At 45.0% G+C, this 25,358-nt stretch overlaps 19 non-coding genes across 19 annotated transcripts; all 19 read right to left on the reverse strand.

Annotated features, from left to right (window-relative positions):
- Positions 1-1,084: 1,084 nt before the first annotated feature.
- LOC141228916 (U2 spliceosomal RNA) lies at positions 1,085-1,275 on the reverse strand. Its single transcript, XR_012295711.1, has one exon. It is a non-coding gene; the product is annotated as a U2 spliceosomal RNA (small nuclear RNA).
- Positions 1,276-2,390: 1,115 nt separating this feature from the next.
- LOC141228917 (U2 spliceosomal RNA) lies at positions 2,391-2,581 on the reverse strand. Its single transcript, XR_012295712.1, has one exon. It is a non-coding gene; the product is annotated as a U2 spliceosomal RNA (small nuclear RNA).
- A 1,115-nt stretch (positions 2,582-3,696) lies between these two features.
- Positions 3,697-3,887, reverse strand: LOC141228918 (U2 spliceosomal RNA). The gene has a single exon (XR_012295713.1). It is a non-coding gene; the product is annotated as a U2 spliceosomal RNA (small nuclear RNA).
- Positions 3,888-5,002: 1,115 nt separating this feature from the next.
- On the reverse strand, positions 5,003-5,193 carry LOC141228919 (U2 spliceosomal RNA). Its single transcript, XR_012295714.1, has one exon. It is a non-coding gene; the product is annotated as a U2 spliceosomal RNA (small nuclear RNA).
- Positions 5,194-6,308: 1,115 nt separating this feature from the next.
- On the reverse strand, positions 6,309-6,499 carry LOC141228920 (U2 spliceosomal RNA). The gene has a single exon (XR_012295715.1). It is a non-coding gene; the product is annotated as a U2 spliceosomal RNA (small nuclear RNA).
- A 1,115-nt stretch (positions 6,500-7,614) lies between these two features.
- Positions 7,615-7,805, reverse strand: LOC141228921 (U2 spliceosomal RNA). The gene has a single exon (XR_012295716.1). It is a non-coding gene; the product is annotated as a U2 spliceosomal RNA (small nuclear RNA).
- A 1,115-nt stretch (positions 7,806-8,920) lies between these two features.
- Positions 8,921-9,111, reverse strand: LOC141228922 (U2 spliceosomal RNA). The gene has a single exon (XR_012295717.1). It is a non-coding gene; the product is annotated as a U2 spliceosomal RNA (small nuclear RNA).
- A 1,115-nt stretch (positions 9,112-10,226) lies between these two features.
- LOC141228923 (U2 spliceosomal RNA) lies at positions 10,227-10,417 on the reverse strand. The gene has a single exon (XR_012295718.1). It is a non-coding gene; the product is annotated as a U2 spliceosomal RNA (small nuclear RNA).
- A 1,115-nt stretch (positions 10,418-11,532) lies between these two features.
- Positions 11,533-11,723, reverse strand: LOC141228925 (U2 spliceosomal RNA). Its single transcript, XR_012295720.1, has one exon. It is a non-coding gene; the product is annotated as a U2 spliceosomal RNA (small nuclear RNA).
- Positions 11,724-12,838: 1,115 nt separating this feature from the next.
- LOC141228926 (U2 spliceosomal RNA) lies at positions 12,839-13,029 on the reverse strand. Its single transcript, XR_012295721.1, has one exon. It is a non-coding gene; the product is annotated as a U2 spliceosomal RNA (small nuclear RNA).
- Positions 13,030-14,144: 1,115 nt separating this feature from the next.
- On the reverse strand, positions 14,145-14,335 carry LOC141228927 (U2 spliceosomal RNA). The gene has a single exon (XR_012295722.1). It is a non-coding gene; the product is annotated as a U2 spliceosomal RNA (small nuclear RNA).
- A 1,115-nt stretch (positions 14,336-15,450) lies between these two features.
- LOC141228929 (U2 spliceosomal RNA) lies at positions 15,451-15,641 on the reverse strand. Its single transcript, XR_012295723.1, has one exon. It is a non-coding gene; the product is annotated as a U2 spliceosomal RNA (small nuclear RNA).
- A 1,115-nt stretch (positions 15,642-16,756) lies between these two features.
- Positions 16,757-16,947, reverse strand: LOC141228930 (U2 spliceosomal RNA). Its single transcript, XR_012295724.1, has one exon. It is a non-coding gene; the product is annotated as a U2 spliceosomal RNA (small nuclear RNA).
- Positions 16,948-18,062: 1,115 nt separating this feature from the next.
- Positions 18,063-18,253, reverse strand: LOC141228931 (U2 spliceosomal RNA). The gene has a single exon (XR_012295725.1). It is a non-coding gene; the product is annotated as a U2 spliceosomal RNA (small nuclear RNA).
- A 1,115-nt stretch (positions 18,254-19,368) lies between these two features.
- On the reverse strand, positions 19,369-19,559 carry LOC141228932 (U2 spliceosomal RNA). The gene has a single exon (XR_012295726.1). It is a non-coding gene; the product is annotated as a U2 spliceosomal RNA (small nuclear RNA).
- Positions 19,560-20,671: 1,112 nt separating this feature from the next.
- Positions 20,672-20,862, reverse strand: LOC141228933 (U2 spliceosomal RNA). Its single transcript, XR_012295727.1, has one exon. It is a non-coding gene; the product is annotated as a U2 spliceosomal RNA (small nuclear RNA).
- Positions 20,863-21,977: 1,115 nt separating this feature from the next.
- On the reverse strand, positions 21,978-22,168 carry LOC141228934 (U2 spliceosomal RNA). Its single transcript, XR_012295728.1, has one exon. It is a non-coding gene; the product is annotated as a U2 spliceosomal RNA (small nuclear RNA).
- Positions 22,169-23,283: 1,115 nt separating this feature from the next.
- LOC141228935 (U2 spliceosomal RNA) lies at positions 23,284-23,474 on the reverse strand. Its single transcript, XR_012295729.1, has one exon. It is a non-coding gene; the product is annotated as a U2 spliceosomal RNA (small nuclear RNA).
- Positions 23,475-24,589: 1,115 nt separating this feature from the next.
- LOC141228937 (U2 spliceosomal RNA) lies at positions 24,590-24,780 on the reverse strand. The gene has a single exon (XR_012295731.1). It is a non-coding gene; the product is annotated as a U2 spliceosomal RNA (small nuclear RNA).
- Between the last annotated feature and the right edge of the window lie 578 nt (positions 24,781-25,358).

Raw genomic sequence — 25,358 nt, forward strand, 5'->3', positions numbered from 1 at the left:
CCAAGGATCCTGAAAAGTCCATTTGTGGAGATGAGCTCCTGGACTCCCGTTAAGAAGACATGTTGTCAACCTCTAGATCCCTTAGATGCCTGCACTTTTCGGCTTGCTGCTGCTGCAATCCACGCGTTTTAGATCTGCATAACTCCACCTCTTTAAACACTGCACCTTCACCCCCTGCTGTTCCCACCCGCCTCAACACCGTTGGAAGGGAGGAGAACCAATTAAGGCGGGGGGTGGGGTGGAACGAGCAGCTGTCTACCCTTAGCAGGAGGGCTCCTGATTACATACCTCTCCTGCTGCTGCTGCTGCTGGCTGTCCAGCAGCAGACTGAAGGTGGCTGCTGCTGTGCACAGGTATATAAAGGCTCAGAGCCTATTATGACACGCGCAGCCAGCGTTCCATTGCCACATTCCATCTACTGCAGGCAGGATACCTGGCTGGCTGAATGTCGCTGAGAAGCTCACAGAGACCGCCATAAGCAACAGTTTAACAGAATGCCACAGACTAATCAACCAAACTTTTTGGGTTGGGTTCTCTTTTATAGTCTGCAGGCATTAAATGAAAGAAGTCAGTGTTCCAGCGGAAGGAGACAACGTTTCAGAAAAGGCATTGTAGCAAACCAAAAAAGAAATTTTAAGCGCAGCAGAGTAACCAGCGCACATACCTGTTAGCTCAGGTGAGTTTAAAAGGCTGCTGTTGATAACAAGGGCATTTGCTAAATAGATGGTGTGTGTGCAACAATATACTGAAAGGTCAATTATATTGTGCAGCTTATCTCACCACCTGTAGTTATTTAGGTGAAAGCTCCAAAATGCTTGCCTAATATGTCTGTTTATCCAAAAGGAAGTAAAAAGGGAGAGCTAGAAAGATAGCATTGCATCACATTACATGGCAATGCAATGCACAGTTGCTGAAGTTGAACCAAAATGAGCTTGTAATCTGGCTTCTGCAACTTTGAACATGAAAAATCCAATGAGGAGAAGAAAAGCAAAGCCAAAGAGTCCATCCCAAAATCCGACAAACAAGCAAAATGAACAAAAAACATTGAATTCAATTCTTTCTGATTTTAGAAACTGCATTAAAGAAGGGGTGCACCGGTCCTGGAGATACTGCAATACCAGGTCAATGCGTGGAGTGGACAGAGCAAGCTCTTTTTCCATCTCCCTGTTCTAAAAATCCATTTAATATATGGTCCCCAGATAGGGGACGTATCAGATATTAAACTGATAAGAACAGATACTACACTTGATCTTAGCCAAAAGGCCGAGAAGCGATAACCAGAATTGGTTTCAAACTACGGAGCCACCCAAGGATCCTGAAAAGTCCATTTGTGGAGATGAGCTCCTGGACTCCCGTTAAGAAGACATGTTGTCAACCTCTAGATCCCTTACATGCCTGCACTTTTCGGCTTGCTGCTGCTGCAATCCACGCGTTTTAGATCTGCATAACTCCACCTCTTTAAACACTGCACCTTCACCCCCTGCTGTTCCCACCCGCCTCAACACCGTTGGAAGGGAGGAGAACCAATTAAGGCGGGGGGTGGGGTGGAACGAGCAGCTGTCTACCCTTAGCAGGAGGGCTCCTGATTACATACCTCTCCTGCTGCTGCTGCTGCTGGCTGTCCAGCAGCAGACTGAAGGTGGCTGCTGCTGTGCACAGGTATATAAAGGCTCAGAGCCTATTATGACACGCGCAGCCAGCGTTCCATTGCCACATTCCATCTACTGCAGGCAGGATACCTGGCTGGCTGAATGTCGCTGAGAAGCTCACAGAGACCGCCATAAGCAACAGTTTAACAGAATGCCACAGACTAATCAACCAAACTTTTTGGGTTGGGTTCTCTTTTATAGTCTGCAGGCATTAAATGAAAGAAGTCAGTGTTCCAGCAGAAGGAGACAACGTTTCAGAAAAGGCATTGTAGCAAACCAAAAAAGAAATTTTAAGCGCAGCAGAGTAACCAGCGCACATACCTGTTAGCTCAGGTGAGTTTAAAAGGCTGCTGTTGATAACAAGGGCATTTGCTAAATAGATGGTGTGTGTGCAACAATATACTGAAAGGTCAATTATATTGTGCAGCTTATCTCACCACCTGTAGTTATTTAGGTGAAAGCTCCAAAATGCTTGCCTAATATGTCTGTTTATCCAAAAGGAAGTAAAAAGGGAGAGCTAGAAAGATAGCATTGCATCACATTACATGGCAATGCAATGCACAGTTGCTGAAGTTGAACCAAAATGAGCTTGTAATCTGGCTTCTGCAACTTTGAACATGAAAAATCCAATGAGGAGAAGAAAAGCAAAGCCAAAGAGTCCATCCCAAAATCCGACAAACAAGCAAAATGAACAAAAAACATTGAATTCAATTCTTTCTGATTTTAGAAACTGCATTAAAGAAGGGGTGCACCGGTCCTGGAGATACTGCAATACCAGGTCAATGCGTGGAGTGGACAGAGCAAGCTCTTTTTCCATCTCCCTGTTCTAAAAATCCATTTAATATATGGTCCCCAGATAGGGGACGTATCAGATATTAAACTGATAAGAACAGATACTACACTTGATCTTAGCCAAAAGGCCGAGAAGCGATAACCAGAATTGGTTTCAAACTACGGAGCCACCCAAGGATCCTGAAAAGTCCATTTGTGGAGATGAGCTCCTGGACTCCCGTTAAGAAGACATGTTGTCAACCTCTAGATCCCTTACATGCCTGCACTTTTCGGCTTGCTGCTGCTGCAATCCACGCGTTTTAGATCTGCATAACTCCACCTCTTTAAACACAGCACCTTCACCCCCTGCTGTTCCCACCCGCCTCAACACCGTTGGAAGGGAGGAGAACCAATTAAGGCGGGGGGTGGGGTGGAACGAGCAGCTGTCTACCCTTAGCAGGAGGGCTCCTGATTACATACCTCTCCTGCTGCTGCTGCTGCTGGCTGTCCAGCAGCAGACTGAAGGTGGCTGCTGCTGTGCACAGGTATATAAAGGCTCAGAGCCTATTATGACACGCGCAGCCAGCGTTCCATTGCCACATTCCATCTACTGCAGGCAGGATACCTGGCTGGCTGAATGTCGCTGAGAAGCTCACAGAGACCGCCATAAGCAACAGTTTAACAGAATGCCACAGACTAATCAACCAAACTTTTTGGGTTGGGTTCTCTTTTATAGTCTGCAGGCATTAAATGAAAGAAGTCAGTGTTCCAGCAGAAGGAAACAACGTTTCAGAAAAGGCATTGTAGCAAACCAAAAAAGAAATTTTAAGCGCAGCAGAGTAACCAGCGCACATACCTGTTAGCTCAGGTGAGTTTAAAAGGCTGCTGTTGATAACAAGGGCATTTGCTAAATAGATGGTGTGTGTGCAACAATATACTGAAAGGTCAATTATATTGTGCAGCTTATCTCACCACCTGTAGTTATTTAGGTGAAAGCTCCAAAATGCTTGCCTAATATGTCTGTTTATCCAAAAGGAAGTAAAAAGGGAGAGCTAGAAAGATAGCATTGCATCACATTACATGGCAATGCAATGCACAGTTGCTGAAGTTGAACCAAAATGAGCTTGTAATCTGGCTTCTGCAACTTTGAACATGAAAAATCCAATGAGGAGAAGAAAAGCAAAGCCAAAGAGTCCATCCCAAAATCCGACAAACAAGCAAAATGAACAAAAAACATTGAATTCAATTCTTTCTGATTTTAGAAACTGCATTAAAGAAGGGGTGCACCGGTCCTGGAGATACTGCAATACCAGGTCAATGCGTGGAGTGGACAGAGCAAGCTCTTTTTCCATCTCCCTGTTCTAAAAATCCATTTAATATATGGTCCCCAGATAGGGGACGTATCAGATATTAAACTGATAAGAACAGATACTACACTTGATCTTAGCCAAAAGGCCGAGAAGCGATAACCAGAATTGGTTTCAAACTACGGAGCCACCCTAGGATCCTGAAAAGTCCATTTGTGGAGATGAGCTCCTGGACTCCCGTTAAGAAGACATGTTGTCAACCTCTAGATCCCTTACATGCCTGCACTTTTCGGCTTGCTGATGCTGCAATCCACGCGTTTTAGATCTGCATAACTCCACCTCTTTAAACACAGCACCTTCACCCCCTGCTGTTCCCACCCGCCTCAACACCGTTGGAAGGGAGGAGAACCAATTAAGGCGGGGGGTGGGGTGGAACGAGCAGCTGTCTACCCTTAGCAGGAGGGCTCCTGATTACATACCTCTCCTGCTGCTGCTGCTGCTGGCTGTCCAGCAGCAGACTGAAGGTGGCTGCTGCTGTGCACAGGTATATAAAGGCTCAGAGCCTATTATGACACGCGCAGCCAGCGTTCCATTGCCACATTCCATCTACTGCAGGCAGGATACCTGGCTGGCTGAATGTCGCTGAGAAGCTCACAGAGACCGCCATAAGCAACAGTTTAACAGAATGCCACAGACTAATCAACCAAACTTTTTGGGTTGGGTTCTCTTTTATAGTCTGCAGGCATTAAATGAAAGAAGTCAGTGTTCCAGCAGAAGGAGACAACGTTTCAGAAAAGGCATTGTAGCAAACCAAAAAAGAAATTTTAAGCGCAGCAGAGTAACCAGCGCACATACCTGTTAGCTCAGGTGAGTTTAAAAGGCTGCTGTTGATAACAAGGGCATTTGCTAAATAGATGGTGTGTGTGCAACAATATACTGAAAGGTCAATTATATTGTGCAGCTTATCTCACCACCTGTAGTTATTTAGGTGAAAGCTCCAAAATGCTTGCCTAATATGTCTGTTTATCCAAAAGGAAGTAAAAAGGGAGAGCTAGAAAGATAGCATTGCATCACATTACATGGCAATGCAATGCACAGTTGCTGAAGTTGAACCAAAATGAGCTTGTAATCTGGCTTCTGCAACTTTGAACATGAAAAATCCAATGAGGAGAAGAAAAGCAAAGCCAAAGAGTCCATCCCAAAATCCGACAAACAAGCAAAATGAACAAAAAACATTGAATTCAATTCTTTCTGATTTTAGAAACTGCATTAAAGAAGGGGTGCACCGGTCCTGGAGATACTGCAATACCAGGTCAATGCGTGGAGTGGACAGAGCAAGCTCTTTTTCCATCTCCCTGTTCTAAAAATCCATTTAATATATGGTCCCCAGATAGGGGACGTATCAGATATTAAACTGATAAGAACAGATACTACACTTGATCTTAGCCAAAAGGCCGAGAAGCGATAACCAGAATTGGTTTCAAACTACGGAGCCACCCAAGGATCCTGAAAAGTCCATTTGTGGAGATGAGCTCCTGGACTCCCGTTAAGAAGACATGTTGTCAACCTCTAGATCCCTTACATGCCTGCACTTTTCGGCTTGCTGCTGCTGCAATCCACGCGTTTTAGATCTGCATAACTCCACCTCTTTAAACACAGCACCTTCACCCCCTGCTGTTCCCACCCGCCTCAACACCGTTGGAAGGGAGGAGAACCAATTAAGGCGGGGGGTGGGGTGGAACGAGCAGCTGTCTACCCTTAGCAGGAGGGCTCCTGATTACATACCTCTCCTGCTGCTGCTGCTGCTGGCTGTCCAGCAGCAGACTGAAGGTGGCTGCTGCTGTGCACAGGTATATAAAGGCTCAGAGCCTATTATGACACGCGCAGCCAGCGTTCCATTGCCACATTCCATCTACTGCAGGCAGGATACCTGGCTGGCTGAATGTCGCTGAGAAGCTCACAGAGACCGCCATAAGCAACAGTTTAACAGAATGCCACAGACTAATCAACCAAACTTTTTGGGTTGGGTTCTCTTTTATAGTCTGCAGGCATTAAATGAAAGAAGTCAGTGTTCCAGCAGAAGGAGACAACGTTTCAGAAAAGGCATTGTAGCAAACCAAAAAAGAAATTTTAAGCGCAGCAGAGTAACCAGCGCACATACCTGTTAGCTCAGGTGAGTTTAAAAGGCTGCTGTTGATAACAAGGGCATTTGCTAAATAGATGGTGTGTGTGCAACAATATACTGAAAGGTCAATTATATTGTGCAGCTTATCTCACCACCTGTAGTTATTTAGGTGAAAGCTCCAAAATGCTTGCCTAATATGTCTGTTTATCCAAAAGGAAGTAAAAAGGGAGAGCTAGAAAGATAGCATTGCATCACATTACATGGCAATGCAATGCACAGTTGCTGAAGTTGAACCAAAATGAGCTTGTAATCTGGCTTCTGCAACTTTGAACATGAAAAATCCAATGAGGAGAAGAAAAGCAAAGCCAAAGAGTCCATCCCAAAATCCGACAAACAAGCAAATTGAACAAAAAACATTGAATTCAATTCTTTCTGATTTTAGAAACTGCATTAAAGAAGGGGTGCACCGGTCCTGGAGATACTGCAATACCAGGTCAATGCGTGGAGTGGACAGAGCAAGCTCTTTTTCCATCTCCCTGTTCTAAAAATCCATTTAATATATGGTCCCCAGATAGGGGACGTATCAGATATTAAACTGATAAGAACAGATACTACACTTGATCTTAGCCAAAAGGCCGAGAAGCGATAACCAGAATTGGTTTCAAACTACGGAGCCACCCAAGGATCCTGAAAAGTCCATTTGTGGAGATGAGCTCCTGGACTCCCGTTAAGAAGACATGTTGTCAACCTCTAGATCCCTTACATGCCTGCACTTTTCGGCTTGCTGATGCTGCAATCCACGCGTTTTAGATCTGCATAACTCCACCTCTTTAAACACAGCACCTTCACCCCCTGCTGTTCCCACCCGCCTCAACACCGTTGGAAGGGAGGAGAACCAATTAAGGCGGGGGGTGGGGTGGAACGAGCAGCTGTCTACCCTTAGCAGGAGGGCTCCTGGTTACATACCTCTCCTGCTGCTGCTGCTGCTGGCTGTCCAGCAGCAGACTGAAGGTGGCTGCTGCTGTGCACAGGTATATAAAGGCTCAGAGCCTATTATGACACGCGCAGCCAGCGTTCCATTGCCACATTCCATCTACTGCAGGCAGGATACCTGGCTGGCTGAATGTCGCTGAGAAGCTCACAGAGACCGCCATAAGCAACAGTTTAACAGAATGCCACAGACTAATCAACCAAACTTTTTGGGTTGGGTTCTCTTTTATAGTCTGCAGGCATTAAATGAAAGAAGTCAGTGTTCCAGCAGAAGGAGACAACGTTTCAGAAAAGGCATTGTAGCAAACCAAAAAAGAAATTTTAAGCGCAGCAGAGTAACCAGCGCACATACCTGTTAGCTCAGGTGAGTTTAAAAGGCTGCTGTTGATAACAAGGGCATTTGCTAAATAGATGGTGTGTGTGCAACAATATACTGAAAGGTCAATTATATTGTGCAGCTTATCTCACCACCTGTAGTTATTTAGGTGAAAGCTCCAAAATGCTTGCCTAATATGTCTGTTTATCCAAAAGGAAGTAAAAAGGGAGAGCTAGAAAGATAGCATTGCATCACATTACATGGCAATGCAATGCACAGTTGCTGAAGTTGAACCAAAATGAGCTTGTAATCTGGCTTCTGCAACTTTGAACATGAAAAATCCAATGAGGAGAAGAAAAACAAAGCCAAAGAGTCCATCCCAAAATCCGACAAACAAGCAAAATGAACAAAAAACATTGAATTCAATTCTTTCTGATTTTAGAAACTGCATTAAAGAAGGGGTGCACCGGTCCTGGAGATACTGCAATACCAGGTCAATGCGTGGAGTGGACAGAGCAAGCTCTTTTTCCATCTCCCTGTTCTAAAAATCCATTTAATATATGGTCCCCAGATAGGGGACGTATCAGATATTAAACTGATAAGAACAGATACTACACTTGATCTTAGCCAAAAGGCCGAGAAGCGATAACCAGAATTGGTTTCAAACTACGGAGCCACCCAAGGATCCTGAAAAGTCCATTTGTGGAGATGAGCTCCTGGACTCCCGTTAAGAAGACATGTTGTCAACCTCTAGATCCCTTACATGCCTGCACTTTTCGGCTTGCTGATGCTGCAATCCACGCGTTTTAGATCTGCATAACTCCACCTCTTTAAACACAGCACCTTCACCCCCTGCTGTTCCCACCCGCCTCAACACCGTTGGAAGGGAGGAGAACCAATTAAGGCGGGGGGTGGGGTGGAACGAGCAGCTGTCTACCCTTAGCAGGAGGGCTCCTGATTACATACCTCTCCTGCTGCTGCTGCTGCTGGCTGTCCAGCAGCAGACTGAAGGTGGCTGCTGCTGTGCACAGGTATATAAAGGCTCAGAGCCTATTATGACACGCGCAGCCAGCGTTCCATTGCCACATTCCATCTACTGCAGGCAGGATACCTGGCTGGCTGAATGTCGCTGAGAAGCTGACAGAGACCGCCATAAGCAACAGTTTAACAGAATGCCACAGACTAATCAACCAAACTTTTTGGGTTGGGTTCTCTTTTATAGTCTGCAGGCATTAAATGAAAGAAGTCAGTGTTCCAGCAGAAGGAGACAACGTTTCAGAAAAGGCATTGTAGCAAACCAAAAAAGAAATTTTAAGCGCAGCAGAGTAACCAGCGCACATACCTGTTAGCTCAGGTGAGTTTAAAAGGCTGCTGTTGATAACAAGGGCATTTGCTAAATAGATGGTGTGTGTGCAACAATATACTGAAAGGTCAATTATATTGTGCAGCTTATCTCACCACCTGTAGTTATTTAGGTGAAAGCTCCAAAATGCTTGCCTAATATGTCTGTTTATCCAAAAGGAAGTAAAAAGGGAGAGCTAGAAAGATAGCATTGCATCACATTACATGGCAATGCAATGCACAGTTGCTGAAGTTGAACCAAAATGAGCTTGTAATCTGGCTTCTGCAACTTTGAACATGAAAAATCCAATGAGGAGAAGAAAAACAAAGCCAAAGAGTCCATCCCAAAATCCGACAAACAAGCAAAATGAACAAAAAACATTGAATTCAATTCTTTCTGATTTTAGAAACTGCATTAAAGAAGGGGTGCACCGGTCCTGGAGATACTGCAATACCAGGTCAATGCGTGGAGTGGACAGAGCAAGCTCTTTTTCCATCTCCCTGTTCTAAAAATCCATTTAATATATGGTCCCCAGATAGGGGACGTATCAGATATTAAACTGATAAGAACAGATACTACACTTGATCTTAGCCAAAAGGCCGAGAAGCGATAACCAGAATTGGTTTCAAACTACGGAGCCACCCAAGGATCCTGAAAAGTCCATTTGTGGAGATGAGCTCCTGGACTCCCGTTAAGAAGACATGTTGTCAACCTCTAGATCCCTTACATGCCTGCACTTTTCGGCTTGCTGCTGCTGCAATCCACGCGTTTTAGATCTGCATAACTCCACCTCTTTAAACACAGCACCTTCACCCCCTGCTATCCCCACCCGCCTCAACACCGTTGGAAGGGAGGAGAACCAATTAAGGCGGGGGGTGGGGTGGAATGAGCAGCTGTCTACCCTTAGCAGGAGGGCTCCTGATTACATACCTCTCCTGCTGCTGCTGCTGCTGGCTGTCCAGCAGCAGACTGAAGGTGGCTGCTGCTGTGCACAGGTATATAAAGGCTCAGAGCCTATTATGACACGCGCAGCCAGCGTTCCATTGCCACATTCCATCTACTGCAGGCAGGATACCTGGCTGGCTGAATGTCGCTGAGAAGCTCACAGAGACCGCCATAAGCAACAGTTTAACAGAATGCCACAGACTAATCAACCAAACTTTTTGGGTTGGGTTCTCTTTTATAGTCTGCAGGCATTAAATGAAAGAAGTCAGTGTTCCAGCAGAAGGAGACAACGTTTCAGAAAAGGCATTGTAGCAAACCAAAAAAGAAATTTTAAGCGCAGCAGAGTAACCAGCGCACATACCTGTTAGCTCAGGTGAGTTTAAAAGGCTGCTGTTGATAACAAGGGCATTTGCTAAATAGATGGTGTGTGTGCAACAATATACTGAAAGGTCAATTATATTGTGCAGCTTATCTCACCACCTGTAGTTATTTAGGTGAAAGCTCCAAAATGCTTGCCTAATATGTCTGTTTATCCAAAAGGAAGTAAAAAGGGAGAGCTAGAAAGATAGCATTGCATCACATTACATGGCAATGCAATGCACAGTTGCTGAAGTTGAACCAAAATGAGCTTGTAATCTGGCTTCTGCAACTTTGAACATGAAAAATCCAATGAGGAGAAGAAAAGCAAAGCCAAAGAGTCCATCCCAAAATCCGACAAACAAGCAAAATGAACAAAAAACATTGAATTCAATTCTTTCTGATTTTAGAAACTGCATTAAAGAAGGGGTGCACCGGTCCTGGAGATACTGCAATACCAGGTCAATGCGTGGAGTGGACAGAGCAAGCTCTTTTTCCATCTCCCTGTTCTAAAAATCCATTTAATATATGGTCCCCAGATAGGGGACGTATCAGATATTAAACTGATAAGAACAGATACTACACTTGATCTTAGCCAAAAGGCCGAGAAGCGATAACCAGAATTGGTTTCAAACTACGGAGCCACCCAAGGATCCTGAAAAGTCCATTTGTGGAGATGAGCTCCTGGACTCCCGTTAAGAAGACATGTTGTCAACCTCTAGATCCCTTACATGCCTGCACTTTTCGGCTTGCTGCTGCTGCAATCCACGCGTTTTAGATCTGCATAACTCCACCTCTTTAAACACAGCACCTTCACCCCCTGCTGTTCCCACCCGCCTCAACACCGTTGGAAGGGAGGAGAACCAATTAAGGCGGGGGGTGGGGTGGAACGAGCAGCTGTCTACCCTTAGCAGGAGGGCTCCTGATTACATACCTCTCCTGCTGCTGCTGCTGCTGGCTGTCCAGCAGCAGACTGAAGGTGGCTGCTGCTGTGCACAGGTATATAAAGGCTCAGAGCCTATTATGACACGCGCAGCCAGCGTTCCATTGCCACATTCCATCTACTGCAGGCAGGATACCTGGCTGGCTGAATGTCGCTGAGAAGCTCACAGAGACCGCCATAAGCAACAGTTTAACAGAATGCCACAGACTAATCAACCAAACTTTTTGGGTTGGGTTCTCTTTTATAGTCTGCAGGCATTAAATGAAAGAAGTCAGTGTTCCAGCAGAAGGAGACAACGTTTCAGAAAAGGCATTGTAGCAAACCAAAAAAGAAATTTTAAGCGCAGCAGAGTAACCAGCGCACATACCTGTTAGCTCAGGTGAGTTTAAAAGGCTGCTGTTGATAACAAGGGCATTTGCTAAATAGATGGTGTGTGTGCAACAATATACTGAAAGGTCAATTATATTGTGCAGCTTATCTCACCACCTGTAGTTATTTAGGTGAAAGCTCCAAAATGCTTGCCTAATATGTCTGTTTATCCAAAAGGAAGTAAAAAGGGAGAGCTAGAAAGATAGCATTGCATCACATTACATGGCAATGCAATGCACAGTTGCTGAAGTTGAACCAAAATGAGCTTGTAATCTGGCTTCTGCAACTTTGAACATGAAAAATCCAATGAGGAGAAGAAAAGCAAAGCCAAAGAGTCCATCCCAAAATCCGACAAACAAGCAAAATGAACAAAAAACATTGAATTCAATTCTTTCTGATTTTAGAAACTGCATTAAAGAAGGGGTGCACCGGTCCTGGAGATACTGCAATACCAGGTCAATGCGTGGAGTGGACAGAGCAAGCTCTTTTTCCATCTCCCTGTTCTAAAAATCCATTTAATATATGGTCCCCAGATAGGGGACGTATCAGATATTAAACTGATAAGAACAGATACTACACTTGATCTTAGCCAAAAGGCCGAGAAGCGATAACCAGAATTGGTTTCAAACTACGGAGCCACCCAAGGATCCTGAAAAGTCCATTTGTGGAGATGAGCTCCTGGACTCCCGTTAAGAAGACATGTTGTCAACCTCTAGATCCCTTACATGCCTGCACTTTTCGGCTTGCTGATGCTGCAATCCACGCGTTTTAGATCTGCATAACTCCACCTCTTTAAACACAGCACCTTCACCCCCTGCTGTTCCCACCCGCCTCAACACCGTTGGAAGGGAGGAGAACCAATTAAGGCGGGGGGTGGGGTGGAACGAGCAGCTGTCTACCCTTAGCAGGAGGGCTCCTGGTTACATACCTCTCCTGCTGCTGCTGCTGCTGGCTGTCCAGCAGCAGACTGAAGGTGGCTGCTGCTGTGCACAGGTATATAAAGGCTCAGAGCCTATTATGACACGCGCAGCCAGCGTTCCATTGCCACATTCCATCTACTGCAGGCAGGATACCTGGCTGGCTGAATGTCGCTGAGAAGCTCACAGAGACCGCCATAAGCAACAGTTTAACAGAATGCCACAGACTAATCAACCAAACTTTTTGGGTTGGGTTCTCTTTTATAGTCTGCAGGCATTAAATGAAAGAAGTCAGTGTTCCAGCAGAAGGAGACAACGTTTCAGAAAAGGCATTGTAGCAAACCAAAAAAGAAATTTTAAGCGCAGCAGAGTAACCAGCGCACATACCTGTTAGCTCAGGTGAGTTTAAAAGGCTGCTGTTGATAACAAGGGCATTTGCTAAATAGATGGTGTGTGTGCAACAATATACTGAAAGGTCAATTATATTGTGCAGCTTATCTCACCACCTGTAGTTATTTAGGTGAAAGCTCCAAAATGCTTGCCTAATATGTCTGTTTATCCAAAAGGAAGTAAAAAGGGAGAGCTAGAAAGATAGCATTGCATCACATTACATGGCAATGCAATGCACAGTTGCTGAAGTTGAACCAAAATGAGCTTGTAATCTGGCTTCTGCAACTTTGAACATGAAAAATCCAATGAGGAGAAGAAAAACAAAGCCAAAGAGTCCATCCCAAAATCCGACAAACAAGCAAAATGAACAAAAAACATTGAATTCAATTCTTTCTGATTTTAGAAACTGCATTAAAGAAGGGGTGCACCGGTCCTGGAGATACTGCAATACCAGGTCAATGCGTGGAGTGGACAGAGCAAGCTCTTTTTCCATCTCCCTGTTCTAAAAATCCATTTAATATATGGTCCCCAGATAGGGGACGTATCAGATATTAAACTGATAAGAACAGATACTACACTTGATCTTAGCCAAAAGGCCGAGAAGCGATAACCAGAATTGGTTTCAAACTACGGAGCCACCCAAGGATCCTGAAAAGTCCATTTGTGGAGATGAGCTCCTGGACTCCCGTTAAGAAGACATGTTGTCAACCTCTAGATCCCTTACATGCCTGCACTTTTCGGCTTGCTGATGCTGCAATCCACGCGTTTTAGATCTGCATAACTCCACCTCTTTAAACACAGCACCTTCACCCCCTGCTGTTCCCACCCGCCTCAACACCGTTGGAAGGGAGGAGAACCAATTAAGGCGGGGGGTGGGGTGGAACGAGCAGCTGTCTACCCTTAGCAGGAGGGCTCCTGATTACATACCTCTCCTGCTGCTGCTGCTGCTGGCTGTCCAGCAGCAGACTGAAGGTGGCTGCTGCTGTGCACAGGTATATAAAGGCTCAGAGCCTATTATGACACGCGCAGCCAGCGTTCCATTGCCACATTCCATCTACTGCAGGCAGGATACCTGGCTGGCTGAATGTCGCTGAGAAGCTGACAGAGACCGCCATAAGCAACAGTTTAACAGAATGCCACAGACTAATCAACCAAACTTTTTGGGTTGGGTTCTCTTTTATAGTCTGCAGGCATTAAATGAAAGAAGTCAGTGTTCCAGCAGAAGGAGACAACGTTTCAGAAAAGGCATTGTAGCAAACCAAAAAAGAAATTTTAAGCGCAGCAGAGTAACCAGCGCACATACCTGTTAGCTCAGGTGAGTTTAAAAGGCTGCTGTTGATAACAAGGGCATTTGCTAAATAGATGGTGTGTGTGCAACAATATACTGAAAGGTCAATTATATTGTGCAGCTTATCTCACCACCTGTAGTTATTTAGGTGAAAGCTCCAAAATGCTTGCCTAATATGTCTGTTTATCCAAAAGGAAGTAAAAAGGGAGAGCTAGAAAGATAGCATTGCATCACATTACATGGCAATGCAATGCACAGTTGCTGAAGTTGAACCAAAATGAGCTTGTAATCTGGCTTCTGCAACTTTGAACATGAAAAATCCAATGAGGAGAAGAAAAACAAAGCCAAAGAGTCCATCCCAAAATCCGACAAACAAGCAAAATGAACAAAAAACATTGAATTCAATTCTTTCTGATTTTAGAAACTGCATTAAAGAAGGGGTGCACCGGTCCTGGAGATACTGCAATACCAGGTCAATGCGTGGAGTGGACAGAGCAAGCTCTTTTTCCATCTCCCTGTTCTAAAAATCCATTTAATATATGGTCCCCAGATAGGGGACGTATCAGATATTAAACTGATAAGAACAGATACTACACTTGATCTTAGCCAAAAGGCCGAGAAGCGATAACCAGAATTGGTTTCAAACTACGGAGCCACCCAAGGATCCTGAAAAGTCCATTTGTGGAGATGAGCTCCTGGACTCCCGTTAAGAAGACATGTTGTCAACCTCTAGATCCCTTACATGCCTGCACTTTTCGGCTTGCTGCTGCTGCAATCCACGCGTTTTAGATCTGCATAACTCCACCTCTTTAAACACAGCACCTTCACCCCCTGCTATCCCCACCCGCCTCAACACCGTTGGAAGGGAGGAGAACCAATTAAGGCGGGGGGTGGGGTGGAATGAGCAGCTGTCTACCCTTAGCAGGAGGGCTCCTGATTACATACCTCTCCTGCTGCTGCTGCTGCTGGCTGTCCAGCAGCAGACTGAAGGTGGCTGCTGCTGTGCACAGGTATATAAAGGCTCAGAGCCTATTATGACACGCGCAGCCAGCGTTCCATTGCCACATTCCATCTACTGCAGGCAGGATACCTGGCTGGCTGAATGTCGCTGAGAAGCTCACAGAGACCGCCATAAGCAACAGTTTAACAGAATGCCACAGACTAATCAACCAAACTTTTTGGGTTGGGTTCTCTTTTATAGTCTGCAGGCATTAAATGAAAGAAGTCAGTGTTCCAGCAGAAGGAGACAACGTTTCAGAAAAGGCATTGTAGCAAACCAAAAAAGAAATTTTAAGCGCAGCAGAGTAACCAGCGCACATACCTGTTAGCTCAGGTGAGTTTAAAAGGCTGCTGTTGATAACAAGGGCATTTGCTAAATAGATGGTGTGTGTGCAACAATATACTGAAAGGTCAATTATATTGTGCAGCTTATCTCACCACCTGTAGTTATTTAGGTGAAAGCTCCAAAATGCTTGCCTAATATGTCTGTTTATCCAAAAGGAAGTAAAAAGGGAGAGCTAGAAAGATAGCATTGCATCACATTACATGGCAATGCAATGCACAGTTGCTGAAGTTGAACCAAAATGAGCTTGTAATCTGGCTTCTGCAACTTTGAACATGAAAAATCCAATGAGGAGAAGAAAAGCAAAGCCAAAGAGTCCATCCCAAAATCCGACAAACAAGCAAAATGAACAAAAAACATTGAATTCAATTCTTTCTGATTTTAGAAACTGCATTAAAGAAGGGGTGCACCGGTCCTGGAGATACTGCAATACCAGGTCAATGCGTGGAGTGGACAGAGCAAGCTCTTTTTCCATCTCCCTGTTCTAAAAATCCATTTAATATATGGTCCCCAGATAGGGGACGTATCAGATATTAAACTGATAAGAACAGATACTACACTTGATCTTAGCCAAAAGGCCGAGAAGCGATAACCAGAATTGGTTTCAAACTACGGAGCCACCCAAGGATCCTGAAAAGTCCATTTGTGGAGATGAGCTCCTGGACTCCCGTTAAGAAGACATGTTGTCAACCTCTAGATCCCTTACATGCCTGCACTTTTCGGCTTGCTGCTGCTGCAATCCACGCGTTTTAGATCTGCATAACTCCACCTCTTTAAACACAGCACCTTCACCCCCTGCTGTTCCCACCCGCCTCAACACCGTTGGAAGGGAGGAGAACCAATTAAGGCGGGGGGTGGGGTGGAACGAGCAGCTGTCTACCCTTAGCAGGAGGGCTCCTGATTACATACCTCTCCTGCTGCTGCTGCTGCTGGCTGTCCAGCAGCAGACTGAAGGTGGCTGCTGCTGTGCACAGGTATATAAAGGCTCAGAGCCTATTATGACACGCGCAGCCAGCGTTCCATTGCCACATTCCATCTACTGCAGGCAGGATACCTGGCTGGCTGAATGTCGCTGAGAAGCTCACAGAGACCGCCATAAGCAACAGTTTAACAGAATGCCACAGACTAATCAACCAAACTTTTTGGGTTGGGTTCTCTTTTATAGTCTGCAGGCATTAAATGAAAGAAGTCAGTGTTCCAGCAGAAGGAGACAACGTTTCAGAAAAGGCATTGTAGCAAACCAAAAAAGAAATTTTAAGCGCAGCAGAGTAACCAGCGCACATACCTGTTAGCTCAGGTGAGTTTAAAAGGCTGCTGTTGATAACAAGGGCATTTGCTAAATAGATGGTGTGTGTGCAACAATATACTGAAAGGTCAATTATATTGTGCAGCTTATCTCACCACCTGTAGTTATTTAGGTGAAAGCTCCAAAATGCTTGCCTAATATGTCTGTTTATCCAAAAGGAAGTAAAAAGGGAGAGCTAGAAAGATAGCATTGCATCACATTACATGGCAATGCAATGCACAGTTGCTGAAGTTGAACCAAAATGAGCTTGTAATCTGGCTTCTGCAACTTTGAACATGAAAAATCCAATGAGGAGAAGAAAAGCAAAGCCAAAGAGTCCATCCCAAAATCCGACAAACAAGCAAAATGAACAAAAAACATTGAATTCAATTCTTTCTGATTTTAGAAACTGCATTAAAGAAGGGGTGCACCGGTCCTGGAGATACTGCAATACCAGGTCAATGCGTGGAGTGGACAGAGCAAGCTCTTTTTCCATCTCCCTGTTCTAAAAATCCATTTAATATATGGTCCCCAGATAGGGGACGTATCAGATATTAAACTGATAAGAACAGATACTACACTTGATCTTAGCCAAAAGGCCGAGAAGCGATAACCAGAATTGGTTTCAAACTACGGAGCCACCCAAGGATCCTGAAAAGTCCATTTGTGGAGATGAGCTCCTGGACTCCCGTTAAGAAGACATGTTGTCAACCTCTAGATCCCTTACATGCCTGCACTTTTCGGCTTGCTGATGCTGCAATCCACGCGTTTTAGATCTGCATAACTCCACCTCTTTAAACACAGCACCTTCACCCCCTGCTGTTCCCACCCGCCTCAACACCGTTGGAAGGGAGGAGAACCAATTAAGGCGGGGGGTGGGGTGGAACGAGCAGCTGTCTACCCTTAGCAGGAGGGCTCCTGGTTACATACCTCTCCTGCTGCTGCTGCTGCTGGCTGTCCAGCAGCAGACTGAAGGTGGCTGCTGCTGTGCACAGGTATATAAAGGCTCAGAGCCTATTATGACACGCGCAGCCAGCGTTCCATTGCCACATTCCATCTACTGCAGGCAGGATACCTGGCTGGCTGAATGTCGCTGAGAAGCTCACAGAGACCGCCATAAGCAACAGTTTAACAGAATGCCACAGACTAATCAACCAAACTTTTTGGGTTGGGTTCTCTTTTATAGTCTGCAGGCATTAAATGAAAGAAGTCAGTGTTCCAGCAGAAGGAGACAACGTTTCAGAAAAGGCATTGTAGCAAACCAAAAAAGAAATTTTAAGCGCAGCAGAGTAACCAGCGCACATACCTGTTAGCTCAGGTGAGTTTAAAAGGCTGCTGTTGATAACAAGGGCATTTGCTAAATAGATGGTGTGTGTGCAACAATATACTGAAAGGTCAATTATATTGTGCAGCTTATCTCACCACCTGTAGTTATTTAGGTGAAAGCTCCAAAATGCTTGCCTAATATGTCTGTTTATCCAAAAGGAAGTAAAAAGGGAGAGCTAGAAAGATAGCATTGCATCACATTACATGGCAATGCAATACACAGTTGCTGAAGTTGAACCAAAATGAGCTTGTAATCTGGCTTCTGCAACTTTGAACATGAAAAATCCAATGAGGAGAAGAAAAACAAAGCCAAAGAGTCCATCCCAAAATCCGACAAACAAGCAAAATGAACAAAAAACATTGAATTCAATTCTTTCTGATTTTAGAAACTGCATTAAAGAAGGGGTGCACCGGTCCTGGAGATACTGCAATACCAGGTCAATGCGTGGAGTGGACAGAGCAAGCTCTTTTTCCATCTCCCTGTTCTAAAAATCCATTTAATATATGGTCCCCAGATAGGGGACGTATCAGATATTAAACTGATAAGAACAGATACTACACTTGATCTTAGCCAAAAGGCCGAGAAGCGATAACCAGAATTGGTTTCAAACTACGGAGCCACCCAAGGATCCTGAAAAGTCCATTTGTGGAGATGAGCTCCTGGACTCCCGTTAAGAAGACATGTTGTCAACCTCTAGATCCCTTACATGCCTGCACTTTTCGGCTTGCTGATGCTGCAATCCACGCGTTTTAGATCTGCATAACTCCACCTCTTTAAACACAGTACCTTCACCCCCTGCTGTTCCCACCCGCCTCAACACCGTTGGAAGGGAGGAGAACCAATTAAGGCGGGGGGTGGGGTGGAACGAGCAGCTGTCTACCCTTAGCAGGAGGGCTCCTGATTACATACCTCTCCTGCTGCTGCTGCTGCTGGCTGTCCAGCAGCAGACTGAAGGTGGCTGCTGCTGTGCACAGGTATATAAAGGCTCAGAGCCTATTATGACACGCGCAGCCAGCGTTCCATTGCCACATTCCATCTACTGCAGGCAGGATACCTGGCTGGCTGAATGTCGCTGAGAAGCTCACAGAGACCGCCATAAGCAACAGTTTAACAGAATGCCACAGACTAATCAACCAAACTTTTTGGGTTGGGTTCTCTTTTATAGTCTGCAGGCATTAAATGAAAGAAGTCAGTGTTCCAGCAGAAGGAGACAACGTTTCAGAAAAGGCATTGTAGCAAACCAAAAAAGAAATTTTAAGCGCAGCAGAGTAACCAGCGCACATACCTGTTAGCTCAGGTGAGTTTAAAAGGCTGCTGTTGATAACAAGGGCATTTGCTAAATAGATGGTGTGTGTGCAACAATATACTGAAAGGTCAATTATATTGTGCAGCTTATCTCACCACCTGTAGTTATTTAGGTGAAAGCTCCAAAATGCTTGCCTAATATGTCTGTTTATCCAAAAGGAAGTAAAAAGGGAGAGCTAGAAAGATAGCATTGCATCACATTACATGGCAATGCAATGCACAGTTGCTGAAGTTGAACCAAAATGAGCTTGTAATCTGGCTTCTGCAACTTTGAACATGAAAAATCCAATGAGGAGAAGAAAAACAAAGCCAAAGAGTCCATCCCAAAATCCGACAAACAAGCAAAATGAACAAAAAACATTGAATTCAATTCTTTCTGATTTTAGAAACTGCATTAAAGAAGGGGTGCACCGGTCCTGGAGATACTGCAATACCAGGTCAATGCGTGGAGTGGACAGAGCAAGCTCTTTTTCCATCTCCCTGTTCTAAAAATCCATTTAATATATGGTCCCCAGATAGGGGACGTATCAGATATTAAACTGATAAGAACAGATACTACACTTGATCTTAGCCAAAAGGCCGAGAAGCGATAACCAGAATTGGTTTCAAACTACGGAGCCACCCAAGGATCCTGAAAAGTCCATTTGTGGAGATGAGCTCCTGGACTCCCGTTAAGAAGACATGTTGTCAACCTCTAGATCCCTTACATGCCTGCACTTTTCGGCTTGCTGCTGCTGCAATCCACGCGTTTTAGATCTGCATAACTCCACCTCTTTAAACACAGCACCTTCACCCCCTGCTATCCCCACCCGCCTCAACACCGTTGGAAGGGAGGAGAACCAATTAAGGCGGGGGGTGGGGTGGAACGAGCAGCTGTCTACCCTTAGCAGGAGGGCTCCTGATTACATACCTCTCCTGCTGCTGCTGCTGGCTGTCCAGCAGCAGACTGAAGGTGGCTGCTGCTGTGCACAGGTATATAAAGGCTCAGAGCCTATTATGACACGCGCAGCCAGCGTTCCATTGCCACATTCCATCTACTGCAGGCAGGATACCTGGCTGGCTGAATGTCGCTGAGAAGCTCACAGAGACCGCCATAAGCAACAGTTTAACAGAATGCCACAGACTAATCAACCAAACTTTTTGGGTTGGGTTCTCTTTTATAGTCTGCAGGCATTAAATGAAAGGAGTCAGTGTTCCAGCAGAAGGAGACAACGTTTCAGAAAAGGCATTGTAGCAAACCAAAAAAGAAATTTTAAGCGCAGCAGAGTAACCAGCGCACATACCTGTTAGCTCAGGTGAGTTTAAAAGGCTGCTGTTGATAACAAGGGCATTTGCTAAATAGATGGTGTGTGTGCAACAATATACTGAAAGGTCAATTATATTGTGCAGCTTATCTCACCACCTGTAGTTATTTAGGTGAAAGCTCCAAAATGCTTGCCTAATATGTCTGTTTATCCAAAAGGAAGTAAAAAGGGAGAGCTAGAAAGATAGCATTGCATCACATTACATGGCAATGCAATGCACAGTTGCTGAAGTTGAACCAAAATGAGCTTGTAATCTGGCTTCTGCAACTTTGAACATGAAAAATCCAATGAGGAGAAGAAAAGCAAAGCCAAAGAGTCCATCCCCAAATCCGACAAACAAGCAAAATGAACAAAAAACATTGAATTCAATTCTTTCTGATTTTAGAAACTGCATTAAAGAAGGGGTGCACCGGTCCTGGAGATACTGCAATACCAGGTCAATGCGTGGAGTGGACAGAGCAAGCTCTTTTTCCATCTCCCTGTTCTAAAAATCCATTTAATATATGGTCCCCAGATAGGGGACGTATCAGATATTAAACTGATAAGAACAGATACTACACTTGATCTTAGCCAAAAGGCCGAGAAGCGATAACCAGAATTGGTTTCAAACTACGGAGCCACTCAAGGATCCTGAAAAGTCCATTTGTGGAGATGAGCTCCTGGACTCCCGTTAAGAAGACATGTTGTCAACCTCTAGATCCCTTACATGCCTGCACTTTTCGGCTTGCTGCTGCTGCAATCCACGCGTTTTAGATCTGCATAACTCCACCTCTTTAAACACAGCACCTTCACCCCCTGCTGTTCCCACCCGCCTCAACACCGTTGGAAGGGAGGAGAACCAATTAAGGCGGGGGGTGGGGTGGAACGAGCAGCTGTCTACCCTTAGCAGGAGGGCTCCTGATTACATACCTCTCCTGCTGCTGCTGCTGCTGGCTGTCCAGCAGCAGACTGAAGGTGGCTGCTGCTGTGCACAGGTATATAAAGGCTCAGAGCCTATTATGACACGCGCAGCCAGCGTTCCATTGCCACATTCCATCTACTGCAGGCAGGATACCTGGCTGGCTGAATGTCGCTGAGAAGCTCACAGAGACCGCCATAAGCAACAGTTTAACAGAATGCCACAGACTAATCAACCAAACTTTTTGGGTTGGGTTCTCTTTTATAGTCTGCAGGCATTAAATGAAAGAAGTCAGTGTTCCAGCAGAAGGAGACAACGTTTCAGAAAAGGCATTGTAGCAAACCAAAAAAGAAATTTTAAGCGCAGCAGAGTAACCAGCGCACATACCTGTTAGCTCAAGTGAGTTTAAAAGGCTGCTGTTGATAACAAGGGCATTTGCTAAATAGATGGTGTGTGTGCAACAATATACTGAAAGGTCAATTATATTGTGCAGCTTATCTCACCACCTGTAGTTATTTAGGTGAAAGCTCCAAAATGCTTGCCTAATATGTCTGTTTATCCAAAAGGAAGTAAAAAGGGAGAGCTAGAAAGATAGCATTGCATCACATTACATGGCAATGCAATGCACAGTTGCTGAAGTTGAACCAAAATGAGCTTGTAATCTGGCTTCTGCAACTTTGAACATGAAAAATCCAATGAGGAGAAGAAAAGCAAAGCCAAAGAGTCCATCCCAAAATCCGACAAACAAGCAAAATGAACAAAAAACATTGAATTCAATTCTTTCTGATTTTAGAAACTGCATTAAAGAAGGGGTGCACCGGTCCTGGAGATACTGCAATACCAGGTCAATGCGTGGAGTGGACAGAGCAAGCTCTTTTTCCATCTCCCTGTTCTAAAAATCCATTTAATATATGGTCCCCAGATAGGGGACGTATCAGATATTAAACTGATAAGAACAGATACTACACTTGATCTTAGCCAAAAGGCCGAGAAGCGATAACCAGAATTGGTTTCAAACTACGGAGCCACCCAAGGATCCTGAAAAGTCCATTTGTGGAGATGAGCTCCTGGACTCCCGTTAAGAAGACATGTTGTCAACCTCTAGATCCCTTACATGCCTGCACTTTTCGGCTTGCTGCTGCTGCAATCCACGCGTTTTAGATCTGCATAACTCCACCTCTTTAAACACAGCACCTTCACCCCCTGCTGTTCCCACCCGCCTCAACACCGTTGGAAGGGAGGAGAACCAATTAAGGCGGGGGGTGGGGTGGAACGAGCAGCTGTCTACCCTTAGCAGGAGGGCTCCTGATTACATACCTCTCCTGCTGCTGCTGCTGCTGGCTGTCCAGCAGCAGACTGAAGGTGGCTGCTGCTGTGCACAGGTATATAAAGGCTCAGAGCCTATTATGACACGCGCAGCCAGCGTTCCATTGCCACATTCCATCTACTGCAGGCAGGATACCTGGCTGGCTGAATGTCGCTGAGAAGCTCACAGAGACCGCCATAAGCAACAGTTTAACAGAATGCCACAGACTAATCAACCAAACTTTTTGGGTTGGGTTCTCTTTTATAGTCTGCAGGCATTAAATGAAAGAAGTCAGTGTTCCAGCAGAAGGAGACAACGTTTCAGAAAAGGCATTGTAGCAAACCAAAAAAGAAATTTTAAGCGCAGCAGAGTAACCAGCGCACATACCTGTTAGCTCAGGTGAGTTTAAAAGGCTGCTGTTGATAACAAGGGCATTTGCTAAATAGATGGTGTGTGTGCAACAATATACTGAAAGGTCAATTATATTGTGCAGCTTATCTCACCACCTGTAGTTATTTAGGTGAAAGCTCCAAAATGCTTGCCTAATATGTCTGTTTATCCAAAAGGAAGTAAAAAGGGAGAGCTAGAAAGATAGCATTGCATCACATTACATGGCAATGCAATGCACAGTTGCTGAAGTTGAACCAAAATGAGCTTGTAATCTGGCTTCTGCAACTTTGAACATGAAAAATCCAATGAGGAGAAGAAAAGCAAAGCCAAAGAGTCCATCCCAAAATCCGACAAACAAGCAAAATGAACAAAAAACATTGAATTCAATTCTTTCTGATTTTAGAAACTGCATTAAAGAAGGGGTGCACCGGTCCTGGAGATACTGCAATACCAGGTCAATGCGTGGAGTGGACAGAGCAAGCTCTTTTTCCATCTCCCTGTTCTAAAAATCCATTTAATATATGGTCCCCAGATAGGGGACGTATCAGATATTAAACTGATAAGAACAGATACTACACTTGATCTTAGCCAAAAGGCCGAGAAGCGATAACCAGAATTGGTTTCAAACTACGGAGCCACCCAAGGATCCTGAAAAGTCCATTTGTGGAGATGAGCTCCTGGACTCCCTTTAAGAAGACATGTTGTCAACCTCTAGATCCCTTACATGCCTGCACTTTTCGGCTTGCTGCTGCTGCAATCCACGCATTTTAGATCTGCATAACTCCACCTCTTTAAACACAGCACCTTCACCCCCTGCTGTTCCCACCCGCCTCAACACCGTTGGAAGGGAGGAGAACCAATTAAGGCGGGGGGTGGGGTGGAACGAGCAGCTGTCTACCCTTAGCAGGAGGGCTCCTGATTACATACCTCTCCTGCTGCTGCTGCTGCTGGCTGTCCAGCAGCAGACTGAAGGTGGCTGCTGCTGTGCACAGGTATATAAAGGCTCAGAGCCTATTATGACACGCGCAGCCAGCGTTCCATTGCCACATTCCATCTACTGCAGGCAGGATACCTGGCTGGCTGAATGTCGTTGAGAAGCTCACAGAGACCGCCATAAGCAACAGTTTAACAGAATGCCACAGACTAATCAACCAAACTTTTTGGGTTGGGTTCTCTTTTATAGTCTGCAGGCATTAAATGAAAGAAGTCAGTGTTCCAGCAGAAGGAGACAACGTTTCAGAAAAGGCATTGTAGCAAACCAAAAAAGAAATTTTAAGCGCAGCAGAGTAACCAGCGCACATACCTGTTAGCTCAGGTGAGTTTAAAAGGCTGCTGTTGATAACAAGGGCATTTGCTAAATAGATGGTGTGTGTGCAACAATATACTGAAAGGTCAATTATATTGTGCAGCTTATCTCACCACCTGTAGTTATTTAGGTGAAAGCTCCAAAATGCTTGCCTAATATGTCTGTTTATCCAAAAGGAAGTAAAAAGGGAGAGCTAGAAAGATAGCATTGCATCACATTACATGGCAATGCAATGCACAGTTGCTGAAGTTGAACCAAAATGAGCTTGTAATCTGGCTTCTGCAACTTTGAACATGAAAAATCCAATGAGGAGAAGAAAAGCAAAGCCAAAGAGTCCATCCCCAAATCCGACAAACAAGCAAAATGAACAAAAAACATTGAATTCAATTCTTTCTGATTTTAGAAACTGCATTAAAGAAGGGGTGCACCGGTCCTGGAGATACTGCAATACCAGGTCAATGCGTGGAGTGGACAGAGCAAGCTCTTTTTCCATCTCCCTGTTCTAAAAATCCATTTAATATATGGTCCCCAGATAGGGGACGTATCAGATATTAAACTGATAAGAACAGATACTACACTTGATCTTAGCCAAAAGGCCGAGAAGCGATAACCAGAATTGGTTTCAAACTACGGAGCCACTCAAGGATCCTGAAAAGTCCATTTGTGGAGATGAGCTCCTGGACTCCCGTTAAGAAGACATGTTGTCAACCTCTAGATCCCTTACATGCCTGCACTTTTCGGCTTGCTGCTGCTGCAATCCACGCGTTTTAGATCTGCATAACTCCACCTCTTTAAACACAGCACCTTCACCCCCTGCTGTTCCCACCCGCCTCAACACCGTTGGAAGGGAGGAGAACCAATTAAGGCGGGGGGTGGGGTGGAACGAGCAGCTGTCTACCCTTAGCAGGAGGGCTCCTGATTACATACCTCTCCTGCTGCTGCTGCTGCTGGCTGTCCAGCAGCAGACTGAAGGTGGCTGCTGCTGTGCACAGGTATATAAAGGCTCAGAGCCTATTATGACACGCGCAGCCAGCGTTCCATTGCCACATTCCATCTACTGCAGGCAGGATACCTGGCTGGCTGAATGTCGCTGAGAAGCTCACAGAGACCGCCATAAGCAACAGTTTAACAGAATGCCACAGACTAATCAACCAAACTTTTTGGGTTGGGTTCTCTTTTATAGTCT

This window comes from Phyllobates terribilis, unplaced genomic scaffold, assembly GCF_046119375.1.
Source record: "Phyllobates terribilis strain yellow unplaced genomic scaffold, ASM4611937v1 Scaffold_437__1_contigs__length_1545540, whole genome shotgun sequence".
Lineage (NCBI taxonomy): Eukaryota > Metazoa > Chordata > Amphibia > Anura > Dendrobatidae > Phyllobates > Phyllobates terribilis.